General features: G+C 38.1%; 1 long non-coding RNA gene across 1 annotated transcript; it reads left to right on the forward strand.

The window, feature by feature from the left end:
* Window positions 1-426: 426 nt before the first annotated feature.
* Window positions 427-13099, forward strand: LOC121662359. The gene is made up of 3 exons (XR_006015262.1): window positions 427-552; window positions 5259-5264; window positions 13088-13099. It is a non-coding gene; the product is annotated as an uncharacterized LOC121662359 (long non-coding RNA).
* The last annotated feature ends 381 nt before the right edge of the window (window positions 13100-13480 follow it).

Genomic DNA, 13480 nt, shown 5'->3' on the forward strand with positions numbered 1-13480 from the left:
CTACATATGAGATGGCTCCACAGCAAGTCATATTATCCTCCAAAGTAAGAAGTCTTTTAACAGTCATAATGATGTCTTGAGAATAGAATGTATTTTCTAAGAATGTACAGATATGTGTCCAGTTCTGGGATCCTCAGGACAAGAGAGATGTGGAGCTCCTGAAGCAGGCCCAGAGGATGATTATAGATGATTAAAGGACTGGAGCCTCTCTCATATGAGGAAAGGATGAGGAAGCTGGGTCTTTTCAGGCTTCAAAAAAGACAACTGAGAAGGGACCTCAGTAATGTGTATAAATATCTAAAGGGACAGTGTCAGAGGATGGATCTAGGCTCTTCTTGATATAAGCAATAAGACAAGAGGCAATGGGCAGAAACTGATGCACAGGAAGTTCTGCCTGAATATTGTCTAGAGAGGTGGTGGAGTCTCCCTCACCGGAGATATTCAAGAAGCATCTGGACACAACCCTGTGCCATGTGCTCTGGGATGACCCTGTTTGAGCAGAGAGGTTGGACCAGATGACCCACTGTGATCCCTTCAAACCTGACCTGTTCTGTCATTTGGTGATTCTGTGATTCTGTATTACCCATTAACAGCAAGTCAATCTTAATTTAAAACATACAATTCTGGCAAAGTAGCATGTTTTTGTAATTTTGTGGGGACCTCAGTTATTTCCAAAGAGAGAGAAAGAGCAGTTAACCTCTTTGCAATCTCACTTCTCCCCAACTTCCAGCATTATGTTTAATGATAGCTAAAAAGCAATGAAATTAGGATTTGATTAGATTAATTATAAACTATTACATAGCAGATATCATAACTTCTATATGGAAACATAGTCATCTTGTTCTTAGCTGGGGCTCTGGCTTTTTTTTGTAGAAAATACTCAGTTTAGAAATACACAACTGAACTACCAGAGCAACCTAAACTCTGTGCTGAAAGTATGATGGTGTCTGCACAGGTTTTAGCTAGCAAATAATCTTGTTCTTTTGCACTCTCAACCAATACAATCCATGCCACATTAGCATGGCATCTTTCCTAAAATAATATACCATTCTTCAGGTCAAGGCTTATTAGCTTGGGCTCTGTGATATTCTAATTGCAGTTAAGTGGCTCTTGTTGGCTTAGGGTCTCAGAAGAGCATGGTCATGACTGTTGTAGCATACCATTTGGCAATACCTCATGAAGTAAACATCTTAATTAATAATCCCACTATAACTGCTGTGTGTATCTTTGCAATTGCAATTGTTGTCTCCAGAGCTCCTCACTGTTACTGCCTCTGAGATTGGCTTCCCTGGGGATCCAAGATGAAATGGTCCAATCTCTTTAATTCTGCACTGAAGAAGTGTGTATAACATTGATTACATTATGGTAGGTGGAAAGCCTGCAGACAAAGCTCAGCAACTGCTAAAACAGTAATCAATACATCTTCATTAAGCTAGTGGTTCCTAAGCCTTCCCCTGATTTGTACTGTCATCACATTCATAAATCTCTTTCAAGCTGTTTTTTTAGGTGTATCAGAAAATCTTATACCTTCTGTTCATCAATTTTCAATTTTATCTCCTTTTTCTGTCTTCAGTGTTACAAAAATAAATCTTTGTTTTGGTATGTTTGGCTTTCCTTTTTCACATCACATGGTTTTATCTAGAAATTGTGGTAGTCTGTACCAAAAGGGAGTGAAAAAAAGAGCAATTTTCTATATCAGGTTTTCATGTGGAAAAAGATTAGCTTGTTTCCACATTAGTAATTCTAAAATTATGAAATGGTAATTATAAATTAAATTCACCTGCATCCAAAGATCTTTATTTAAATCATTTTTAGCTCTAACAGATGAGCTTAAATGATGCAAAGTATGGTTACACAGATCTCTGCACTGGCATTTGATTGAAATGTGTACAATTATACCAACCTCCAGAGAAATTACGAATATCTAATACCTTTTCTTCCTTTTGTCGAGATACATTGTGACCAGTTTTCTGACTTCTAGTTGGAGTAACCAAAGAAATGGTCAATAGCCAACTACTGACAGTATGCCAAATTTGGATTTGAATATAAGAAGTTGCGGTGACCTACCCATTATATTGAAAGAAAACACAAAGTATTTAATCTGTCGACCTAACTAGAGTTGAAGATTTCCCACCAGATAGATACTCAGGACTCATGTTCTAATTATAAAATACATTTCCAGGAATCTATTCCTTCATGCCTCTATCACACTCATCTGTCATTTGTTCAGTCTCTGAAATATTCCAGACTTGACCTTGTCCCTGTTTTCTGTTTCTGTTTCTCTCTACTACTCTTCTCCTGGCAGATTTCATATACCATGAAATGTTTTGTACCTCATTGAAAAGTCAGGGTGTTTCATAAGTACAGTTTTCTGGATTGTAGCATCCTTATTACTTTAAATTAGATCTTACAGATCTGTTCTTCAAGTTTAAACAAAAGAATAAAAATTCTTTCAATTATCCTGGTAAAAGGAAGGTTTCTCCTGTAGTGCAATTACTTCCTACTTCAGTTTGCAAGTCAACATTTTAAAACATGAAAGAAAACAGAGCTCTCGTGCTATAGATTAGCCTCATTGTGACATGGATGGGAATTTATTTTTAAAAATCTATATTTGAATTTTTGTAATTTTTTAATATAGTATCAAAGGAAGCTTCCCTGTCTACATTTGCCTAAAAGTGGGTGCTGGGATAAATTTAAGGCTTCCCTTATGAGGAGCAGTATGAGGTTGTTTTGACTGTCATACATCTGTTTCTTCAGACAGGAAATGCAGTATCCCCATAGCCTTACAAATGTTGGATGCTTTTATGAACAGAGAAATGGTCTTTACTCAGCTTGAAAGGACTTAGTCACAAACTCCTTTCTACTAGAAAAAGCTAATGTGGATTTTATTTGATTTCTTTATTTAAATTTTTTTTGCCTTCTATAAAGCATTTCTCACAACGTTTATAATGCTTCATGCCAGAGCATTTTCATCAACTTCATTCCATATATTGATTTAAAGATTTTTTTAAATAATTTTTTAAAATCAAGCATTAATTTGCTTAAATCTTTGGTTAATCAGAATGGTTTCTAGAATTAAAAACTTTCAAATTCATCACGTAGCTATAGATTTTTTCTTTCTACATATGTGTATTTAATGTATACTCCCTTTTTGATTTAGGGGATTAAAAAGAACAAATATTGTGGACTGTTTTGGGGTGACTCATGTAAACAAAAGCTGCATCAAAATCACGTCAGCTTGACTTCTCTAGTATAAAATGAAAAAATCTACTGAATTATATGGCATTATCTTCTTGTTTAATTCTGCAGTCCTGTATTGGCAAATTCTGAAATACCATTCTGTATCATTCATGGATTTACACAAAATCAAACAACTTACCTTAAAATAAAATGAGAGATTTAAATGTGAGATTTAAATTTACTTGGTCACAGAGATACCACAAAGATAGGGAAACCTTCCTTTTACCAGGCATATATATGGTACATATATACATGTATACAGTCACATACAGCAGTAAACAAGAACAGGTCTGTAAGATTGTAAATCCCTTGGGCATATGATTTCCTTTCATGTGCTTGTTGGCAGCATGCAATAATCAATTACACTATTAACAATAAAACTGATTAAGAGGGTAGATTATAGCTTCCCCATGTAATTTCATTATTTTGCTCTTTAATCTACCCTATGGCACTTCATTAAAATTATCATGATTATTGTCAGAGAGTAATAAGATTTCTAGACTAGTGTATCTTTCTAAAAATGAAGATGCAGATTCAAAAGTTCTGCTGGTGGGACCCCCATGCAAGCCACACTGCCTTGGCTTTGGGTGAGCTGCTGCTGTAGGGAAGGTGGTCAGAGTTTTCTGGTTGCGGCCCTTAACAGAAGACCCTTGAGCACTCAGAGTTGTGTAGTAATGTTTCAAATCCTAACTAATCAATTTTATTTTAATTTCTCTCTTTCTTTTCTTTTTATTTGATGAAATAATTATGTGGTGAAAAAGAAACAAAATCCAAAATGTAAGTTGGTAGTTAACTTGTAACTACTGCTGCTGTAATTCCATCCAGCCATTTTTGGCATCACTTTTGAAATACCCCCAATATAACCCCACATACCAGTTCTTGTATAAACCACCATGTGGACTGTGACAATATGTGGTTTATCTTAACTTGGTATTTCAATTGGCAGTATCATTCAGCTATCATGTTCAATGAGGTGAAATTTGTCTTTGACACGAAATCCTAAACACATACAGTACTATATATTTCATATTTGAAAACAAGAGAAAAAATCCTGAAGTTATCATATGACATGAAACCCTTTGTTTGCTGTCACATGATTGTCTTTCACTCAGATGAATTAACTGACACTGTTCAGGGAGAGATATATCCCAGAAACCTCAGTTCAAGGCATGATATCCTACCATACTATGGTGAAAGATAGAATGGCTGCAGTATTTAGCCTTTATGTAAGGATTATGCTAGTGGTAGAAACAAATCAGATGAAAACATCCTTATCATTGTACATAAACCAGCCAGACCTTAAAACAAATATTCATTCATCATCTGATTCACCATTCAGCTCCAGAATAACTCTCACTGGGTTGTGAGTAAAGACTACAGCAAGAGTGTATTCAGCATCCTCGGCAGTCCCAAGCCAATTATGGAGCCAGTTCCTCTGACATGTTGAAGGCTGCATGTTGAAGGAGGAACTGCACTCTCCCTGATTGATACCAACCAGTGTAGCTTCACCTGCGACTGAATTCAGTGAGGCTGTTCAACACTTGGGTCCTTGCAGAATATGATCCCGCATCTGTTTAAAACAACATGGTTTCAATCAAAACACCTGATGACAACTGTCCAGGGAGTTTTTACTTCAACAAGCTGACTGGCTACTTGAAGCAGAAGTTTCCAGTACAAAATGTACTACATTTTAGTTCATGAATAAAAACTAGGGGAACTGCCAATTAAAAAAACGGTATGGGTGGAGCTCCCTCTCTCCTTTTCTCTCCTTTCTGCCATCCTTTCAGTGTCACTGTCATTAGGCTAGCATTTGCCCAGATGTTTTTAATGCCATGTGACAAACACAATAAAAAGTTTGAGTTCTACCCAGTCCTTCTTGGCTCATGATCACACAAAACCTCCATGACAAGGGAAAAAATTACTTCCAAAGATTAGTTTTACCATTTTACAGACACTCTGAGCAAAATCATGAGCCAGGACCACAGGCCACTGAAAGGCATTGCAAAGTGAAAATCTAGGTGATTGTCTTCTGAGTGATTTTAAGTAAAACAGTAATTTCCTCCGACATGGTTGCTGAGCTGAGTTCTGTTTACATAGGATTCTTTGAAATGCTCCCTGCTACCCTCTTTATTTTCTTAATCTTAGTCTAGTTTCAGCTTTGTTCATTAAAAACCCGTCAGTGAACTATTATGTTTGAATCGTGACTTAAACAGGCCGCTTGGGGGTACTATGCTGTAAAGCCAAGAGAGCAAGCAACATTAAAAAGGCAGACATAATCTCATTCACAGCCTAGATTTTCAGAAGAACACCTGGAATATAAATGCGTCTGGATAGGACCAGGGTTTTTGTGATTAATTGCCAGCTGTTGTCCACAGAAGATAGAATGATGCTGTGAAACCAAGAGAAAGTGTTCCTTGGGGCTTCTACTGCACTCCTTCAGATGTATGGCGTGGGAAGGAGCTCATTGAAACTCACAAGAAGAAACAGATCTTTTCAGAGGAAAAAAGAGCCAAATATTGATACACTATTTATTTGCTGCCTTGTCAAGGCTATTCCAAATTAAGGATTTATGCAAGGTTGCAACCCGGCTTAATTACCTGTGTTTTCCCACAGTTTCCTTGTAGAAAGCATAACCTTGCCTAACCATAAGTTCAATTAAGAATCATGATCTGTGCTATTTAAGCATATAAATGTGGCAAATTCTGCTGAGCTGCAACATGTGGAATATTGTCACCAAAAAAAAAGCAATTACATTAAAATTTCACTTCAAAACTAGCTTAAAAAATAACAGATAGTAATCAGCAATTTTAGAACAGTAACAAATTTTGATACATTGCTTTTATTAATTGAAGAAATATGGAAATAGAAAAACTGACCAGTATTTTACAGATTTGTAGTGCTCTTCATTCAAATGTAGCAATTTTGTAATGTGGCAAAATAGATAACTTATATTTCAGAATTATCCAATTTAATTTGACATATTGAAACAAGATGAAACATTGTATCAAGTCATATGCTGAATCGTAAACCCCAGAATGTCTCTGTCATTTCCTGCTGGCCCTTAATAAAATATTCTTTTTTAAAAAAATTAATGTTTCCCTGATCATGCACTTAGAGAAGCTAATGAGTATGTATTTCTAAAGCAGTTAGATGATTTAAGAAAATAAATTCTATTTCTAGTAGCATCTTACTTAAGAGAGTGGGTTGTAAGCTGCTAAGTAGCAATTTCTTGAAAACGGGTATTTAACTTTGGTATTTTTGTGTATTTTAGACACTAACTCCAACTGTGTAATGTGCTGAGTACTGTTCCTCTCAAAACCAAACTCAGACTCCCTTGGGTTAAGGACTTAACACTTGTTCCTGTGTGGAGCTTCAGCAACTGCCCAATAAAAATCATACACTCCAACAGCTTGCAGTTTTCTCTAATGTGATATAAGAACATAAAACTGGAAAGACCCTCCTGGAATAGTAAGTCTAGACCCTTTTTACTGCAAATAATCTTCTATCCTGTCCTCCACAAGAATATAAACTTACGCTTAAAAAGTAACTTGTTCCTTTTTATCCCTGTACGAAAATTCCTCCAAAATCCGATTCCTTGAATTCTTAGAAGTATAATTTCCAGTCTATATTTACTCATAACAAGTGTGCACTCATTTGTTTTTCCTGCTTGAGTAACGTCTCATCAGTCTTCCTGATATGTTCATAAAGGTCAAAAGCTCGGGGTTTTAAAGTCACATTAGATGTGTGAAAAATATTTTAGAAACACCTTCAGAATTATGTTAACCTTCAGAAAGATTTTTAAAGGTCAGCTACTGCAGGTACTGAAGCTCTGAAAACTAGTTTAGTTTCAGCTGTATGAACCTTACCTAATTAGAATCAACATTAGTGTGCAAGTGCAGGCAAAAAAAGATGAGACTTCTCAATCACTGAATAGATCATTAATTAATCCCTTTAATCTAATAAATTCAAAAGGGCAAGGTTTTTTCAATGGTTTTCAACAAGCAGTCTTCTGTTTAACAGCTATTGGTAGATTTTGTTATTTGGAGCAAACTTGTCTTCAATGAGTTACTTCTTTAACATGTTGCCTACAAATATATGTGTACTCTGGATTCTACTCTATTTTCTCTACACACAGCCAGAATTTCTCACACAGGTCCTTTACTGTTTTCATTTCATCATGAATTTTTACTTTTACTCTGACGTGATGAATTCATTAAAATCTTGCATTTCTCTTTTTGCCAAATTAGAGTTTTATATTACATCATCTTAAAAATACAAATTTTTTTGTTTCACGCAGTGATTGCCTTAATGAATGCCTTCCAACAAGTCTCAAGGGAAAATTCCCAGATCTACAGAACATCTCAGAATGGATTGCCCTTCTTATTTTCTAAATCTTGGGAACACACAGGTAAACATTTTTTTTTCTTTTTTGGGCCCTTTTCATGTGAAAGCCTTTTTTTTCCCTCCTCAAAAAAAGTGAACCCATCCATTCTGTCAATAATATAGGGTATGGCCATGCCATGTCAGTTCAATAACCCTCTCTATTTGAATTAGAAGTGCTTCAAGAATCATCACAATTACTTGTGCATCTCACAGTCTCACATAGTCTGGGGAAAAAGAAACAGACCAAGTTGTTCAGAGTAAACTCATCACAGAACTTTGAAAAATTATTTGCAAAAAGAAGTTTTATAGCCTAATGATTTCATTGATTGTCAATATTTCCGGACAGTAGATGTTGAAAAAAAGGTCTTACAAAAGTACTGTTTATTCAGGTCACGAATAAGCATGAAAACATGACTTTATTATGCTTCCTTGGAAATCAATGCACTTTAAAAAGAAATAGAAACAACCAAACATTCCCTTCTCCATGTGGAAAATTTTTCAATTGGTACAGCATTGTTTAATATTTGTTTGACCTAAATACTTGGTACAAAGAGAACACAAGATGTGGAACATCAGACAGTCTATACTGAAATGATTTTCTAGGCACTTCACAGGGACAGCTGAAGAAAGGGGAGTTTTCAACAGAAACTGGTTAATCTGACTAAAGATATAAAAAATTGATGGCCAAGAAGACTGGGAAGGGTTGACATACTGGCAGTTTTGCATATTATTGTACTGAGCAGTTCATGATTATGAAAACACAAATACTTTAGAGCTGCTTTTCAAGCAGAAATAAACCTGGGACCTATGCTCTGAGTCACTCTTGTTCTGAAGTCATAGATAGCAGAATGGCCTTCTGTTGGACAGGAGTAATAGCTATAAAAGTATTAGACAGAAATAGAGTGTTTCATGGGAAGCTTGTTAATAGCCTGTCTTGTCTCTACAGTCAGCAAAACTGTCTTTAACAGGAAAGCAAAAATGTATTTTGAAAGCAGTCTGAGATTACTATTCAGAAAAAGTCGTGTCCCATTAAAAAGGGGGAGAGCAGAAAGGGGAAGAGTGGAAGAAGGACTTACAAATAAAGAAAGACTGAACTGTGTGAAAATTCTAGGGCATTTTTGTACAAAAGACAGCTATTCAAGAGATTAAAAATCAGAGATGGGTAAAATATATGCCAGAAATGGACAAATGCACATGCTTTAAATTTTTTTTAAACTATTGTCATTCTATAGACATTTTATACATATAATTTATTAATTATTTTTCAGAACAGTAAGTTGCTATATACATACATTATATGCAGATGATCTGAAAAGAGAAAGGAAAATATTTTGGTGATTTGACATACGCTTTCTAAATGAGCAAATCTAATATGCAGGGCCAGAGCTCTGCAATAAAGTCTCCATTGGTAGCTAACATAAATTCTTGCTCTTACTTTATACCTCACATTGCCCACTACTTGGCAAAGCAGAATGATTGCAGTGTTGTGCTTAGCTAGTATTAGAGATGGCAGAGACCTTTTGTGGCTCAAAAGATCCCTTTCACAATCCAAATGCCAGCTCTCCTGAGGGCTGGAAGGGTAATTAGGAGCCTAAGTCTGCTGTCATGTCCTGACAGGCCATGTCACAGCAGGGTAAAATGAAACAAGGTCCAGCAAAATAAAAGTATTGAAGGAAAGGACCACAGGGAAGTCCTAATGCCTACCCTTACACTCTAACCCAAAGGTATTTCATTATTCTGTTTACTGAGATAATGGGAATAAGGTAACCGGAGATACATAGGGGATGGCTGAACACCTGTGATAGTAGAGCTTGGATTAGCTCAAGAGTCAGTGAATCTGAAGAAATTATATGTCCCCACCAGGTTAAGAGCTGCTGCCAGATATTTTTGCTCTGTTCTGCTTTTGCCTCATGCTAACTGTAATGGCAAACTGGTGTCCTGCTAGCCTGAAGCCATCTGCATCCCTTCAGAGATGGCAATTTACCATGTGTTAAGATAAAGTATACATAAAGCATAGCTTGGGTTTGATTACTCTGGTTTTGCTATAGGGTGGGCGTACCATTTGTCAAAAAATTCCCAACACTGGGAAATTCTAAGTAGATTTCTAGCTCTGTGACACTCAGCCATATATGAGTTACTAGCAGGTTAGTGTATTTTTGCTCTGACACAGAAGAGAATGTGAAGGCTTTCAGGGTTTGGTGGTAGGTTGTGTTTCCCACTGGATGCTTTAGACACTAGTTTCCAGGACATTCCTGGTTTTGCTGTGCATCTGAATGGAGGGGAAGGTATGGGGCACACAGAGACCAAGTCTACCTCAGGCTGCCTTGCCAGCCAGCTGCAATTGTGTAGTGATCTCGGGCTGGAATTTCTTTTGTTACAGAAGGGAACTTGAGCAGGGAGTTTAGCTTTTTTTGTCTAAAAAAGAAACCCAAATCTCAGCTTTAAAATGTGTTTCCTATTTCCAAGCCAAACACAATGTAACACAGAGTTTAAGTCTCTCAAACTCATCTTTAAGGCGCAGGAAGTGAAGGCATTTGAGTAAATTGTGCCATATAGGTTTGTTATTTTACAGACTGTGTTTTGCAGTTTTCTATATAGGAAATAATGCATTTCCATACAGTTTCTGGTAGTCTGTACAGAATATAATGTTAATTAGTTTGCACTTGGTGTTTTTCAGAGTCAACGTGACATTCTGAGTAGTAAATATGCTCTTTCAGTAACTTTACAGTAAACTTGTAGAACCTCATGCCACCTTGTCCAAAAGCAGTTCCCTAGGAACAACTTCTCTAAATATTTCATGGTACTTTTCCTACTGTATTGCATCAGGAATACAAATAGCAGTGACCAGGGAAATAAAACAAACTTTGAAAAATGCTGACCAGCAGGAGCTACATTTGCTTCTTTGTTACATATAGACACTTCTCTAACATCACATGTCCTGGATTGAACCCCAACACAATTGCAGCATTCTTAGCTCTAATGGAGAGGAATATGTTAATTCATCTTTTCTTTCTCAGTTTGTAGTTCTCTTTCATCCTTTATGGTTTTGGTCAGTTCTCAGGCAGTTTGAATACTTACATCTATTTACATCTGTTCCTTTACTGTTACTTATCTCCACACATAGTATTTGATTCAAAACAAAGAAACGTGTCCAGCTTCCATGCCACAGTACCACCAAAAATAGATTCTTCAGAGTGCTTGCAGTCATACACAGACTTCTGCAATGCTCAAGTCACCACAGTTTAGCAGGCTGTTTTCAAAAGCACTTAGCAGGAAATTTTCAAAAGTTTGCTAAAAATTGATTTAAACATTGAAACTAAGATACAGAAAATGCATTCCAGCCTTCTCCCTCCCACCCCTCCAAATATCTGGTGGTCCCTGATACCAGATATTTGCACTGCTTGATCATTAGGTAATGTAAACTGAATCTGGAGTAGATGTATTTTTAATTAATTAGCTGGAGCATATAACTAGGTGTTTACATAGCATTTGCCTCAAATTTTTCACCTATGGCCCTGCTTGCTTATGTTCATTCTCTTCTAGCATGGTGGTGGTGGGGACTTACCCATACTTGTCTGTGATGCTGAGTCTGTCACCATCAGTACAGTCACCCTCTTGATTTGACAACTGGGCTTGGTTTTCACTGGCTAATCTGGGAACAGACTTTGTTTATAACATCAGTCACTGCTGTCAGTAAAAGCTTAAATAAAATTACAAACCTCTCTACCAGGATAGGTAGCAGACGACTGTGCCACAAATACCAGTTTGAGGAAAATGTCAGGCTAAAGAAACTTTTTTCCATTGACATCAGTGTTTAAGTTCGACCTTGATAGATAAACTAGTCAACAGGAGATTTCAGCAAGGAAAAGAAATGCCAGGATTATTTGAAAGCATTCAGTCACTGACACTGTTGGGGCTGCCCAAGGCAGCATAGCGTCCAGCTGCAGACGTCCTTGACTTCCTCTGCTACAGGCAGGGGTCAGCTGCCGCTAGCAGGGAAAGCAGTCAGCTGCAAAAGGCAGGGGTTGGCTGCAGCAAGCAGGCAAAGCTGTCAGCTGCAGCCTGCAGGGAAAGCTGCCTCCTTCACAAGGAGCAAGCCCCAAACAAAGGTGGTGTAAAAGCATCAGCAGAGGCAAAGGACAAGAGAGGGGTCTTTGTGTAGGTTCCAGCTGGTTTATTGCTGGTGGAGGGTCCAGGGACAAAGACTAAGAAGTGAGACACATCACAGTATTTTATATGGGAGTGGAACAAAGGGAAAAAACCAATGGGGATCAACTGAGAAGGAGGGGACAACAGCGGAATATCCAATAGGGATAACTTAAGGGAGGGAATTACATAAGTAGGCATACAAAGCATCGAAGAAGGGAGAACTTTCCAGAATTAATACATAGGCAATTAAGGAAAATGCATAAACATGAAATTTATACATAAAACTGGGTGGAGAACTCCTGAACCAATAAACTTACACATGTAAACTAAGAACCACTAGGAACATGGGAACCGTAATCATGGGGTGAGAATGAGACCTCTGTGTTCTGGAAGCCTGTCCACCAGTCCTCTGAATGCTCTGCTGCAGTGGCCACTGCCACCTGCACTGCAACATCTCCCCTTTTGTTTTTAAGAAGAAATTGGTTACAGCTTGAACTAAATAATTCTTGAAACAAAACAAACAGAATAAGAACAAAAATCAATATAAACCAAAATATTAACTTCATAATTGAAGCACCCCATCCCGACATCCCAAAGCTTTTGAGCAAATCTTTGAACCAGTCCTCTGTCTCCTGCTGGATTTTCCTGATGTGATCTTTCATTCCTCGGAACATCGCATGAATGCTCTTGCTGTTTGATGATAAACAGAGCAACAGAATCCCTAAAAGTCCTCGCATCCATGTCCATGGACGACCAGCAGATAGTCTATGGCTGCTCAGTTCTGCAGCATGGCCCACCTGGTGGTCTCTTCATCCTCCAGCAGTTGGCTGATGGCGTAAGAGGTCAGGTTGGCCTGCCTCGTTACCCAACACTCCAAATGGGAAGGTTCCCCCAGGGCTTTTGCTGCTGCTATCCATGGCACAAAGATGGATGCAGCCACCCTCTGTGTATGGGACCAGGTGTGGACATCATCATCACAATTTGGGTCCAATTGTTGTGCCTCACTTTTTGGTCGTGCCAGTTGTGCCTGGTTCCTCCAATTGAGGAGCTGGGTCTTGTTGGGGGCGAGCAGTGAGAGCTGGCCAAGCATACAGGGTACTCCTAGAAGACTGGATGGGATGTTGGCCCAAGCTCTCCTTCCACATACTTAAAACATCCCCTTAGGGAGTTCTGTGTGGTGGACACTTGAGGCAGAGGTAGGGACTCCACCATAGAGTTGAGACACCTGGGTGAGATTGCACCAATTTTTAAATTTTTAATAAGCCTCTTTGGGGCTGACATTTTTCAAATTTTTATATGATGTTCTAACTGTCAGCCTAAATCCCAGTTTACACTGAATTCTGCTTCGTAAGACCCCAATAACTCCAATTCTTGGGGCTCATCCTGAACAATTTTTAGAGAGTTCACCCAGATATCCCAACCTTTTGCTGGGCCAACAACCGGCATTTCATTCAGCCTTAAGGGGACGCCCACCAGGCATGATGACAATGGGTTATCCACACTACTGATGGACAAACACATGTGGTCCTGGCCAATGATTTTGGCCAGGACTGTCCACATGTTTGCACGAGGCTGAGGGACAATCCATGCGATGCTTGACGAGGACATCAGGAGGATCCGTCTCCACATCAGGAACCAGAGGTAGGTCAGAACTTTCATGGGTGCCATGATGAGTGCTCTAAAAGGGAAAAACATATAAGGTAAGTAT

The sequence above is a fragment of the Corvus kubaryi genome, unplaced genomic scaffold, assembly GCF_017639235.1.
Source record: "Corvus kubaryi isolate FWS band 111438036 unplaced genomic scaffold, C.kubaryi_AGA036_p1.0 37249, whole genome shotgun sequence".
Taxonomy (NCBI): domain Eukaryota; kingdom Metazoa; phylum Chordata; class Aves; order Passeriformes; family Corvidae; genus Corvus; species Corvus kubaryi.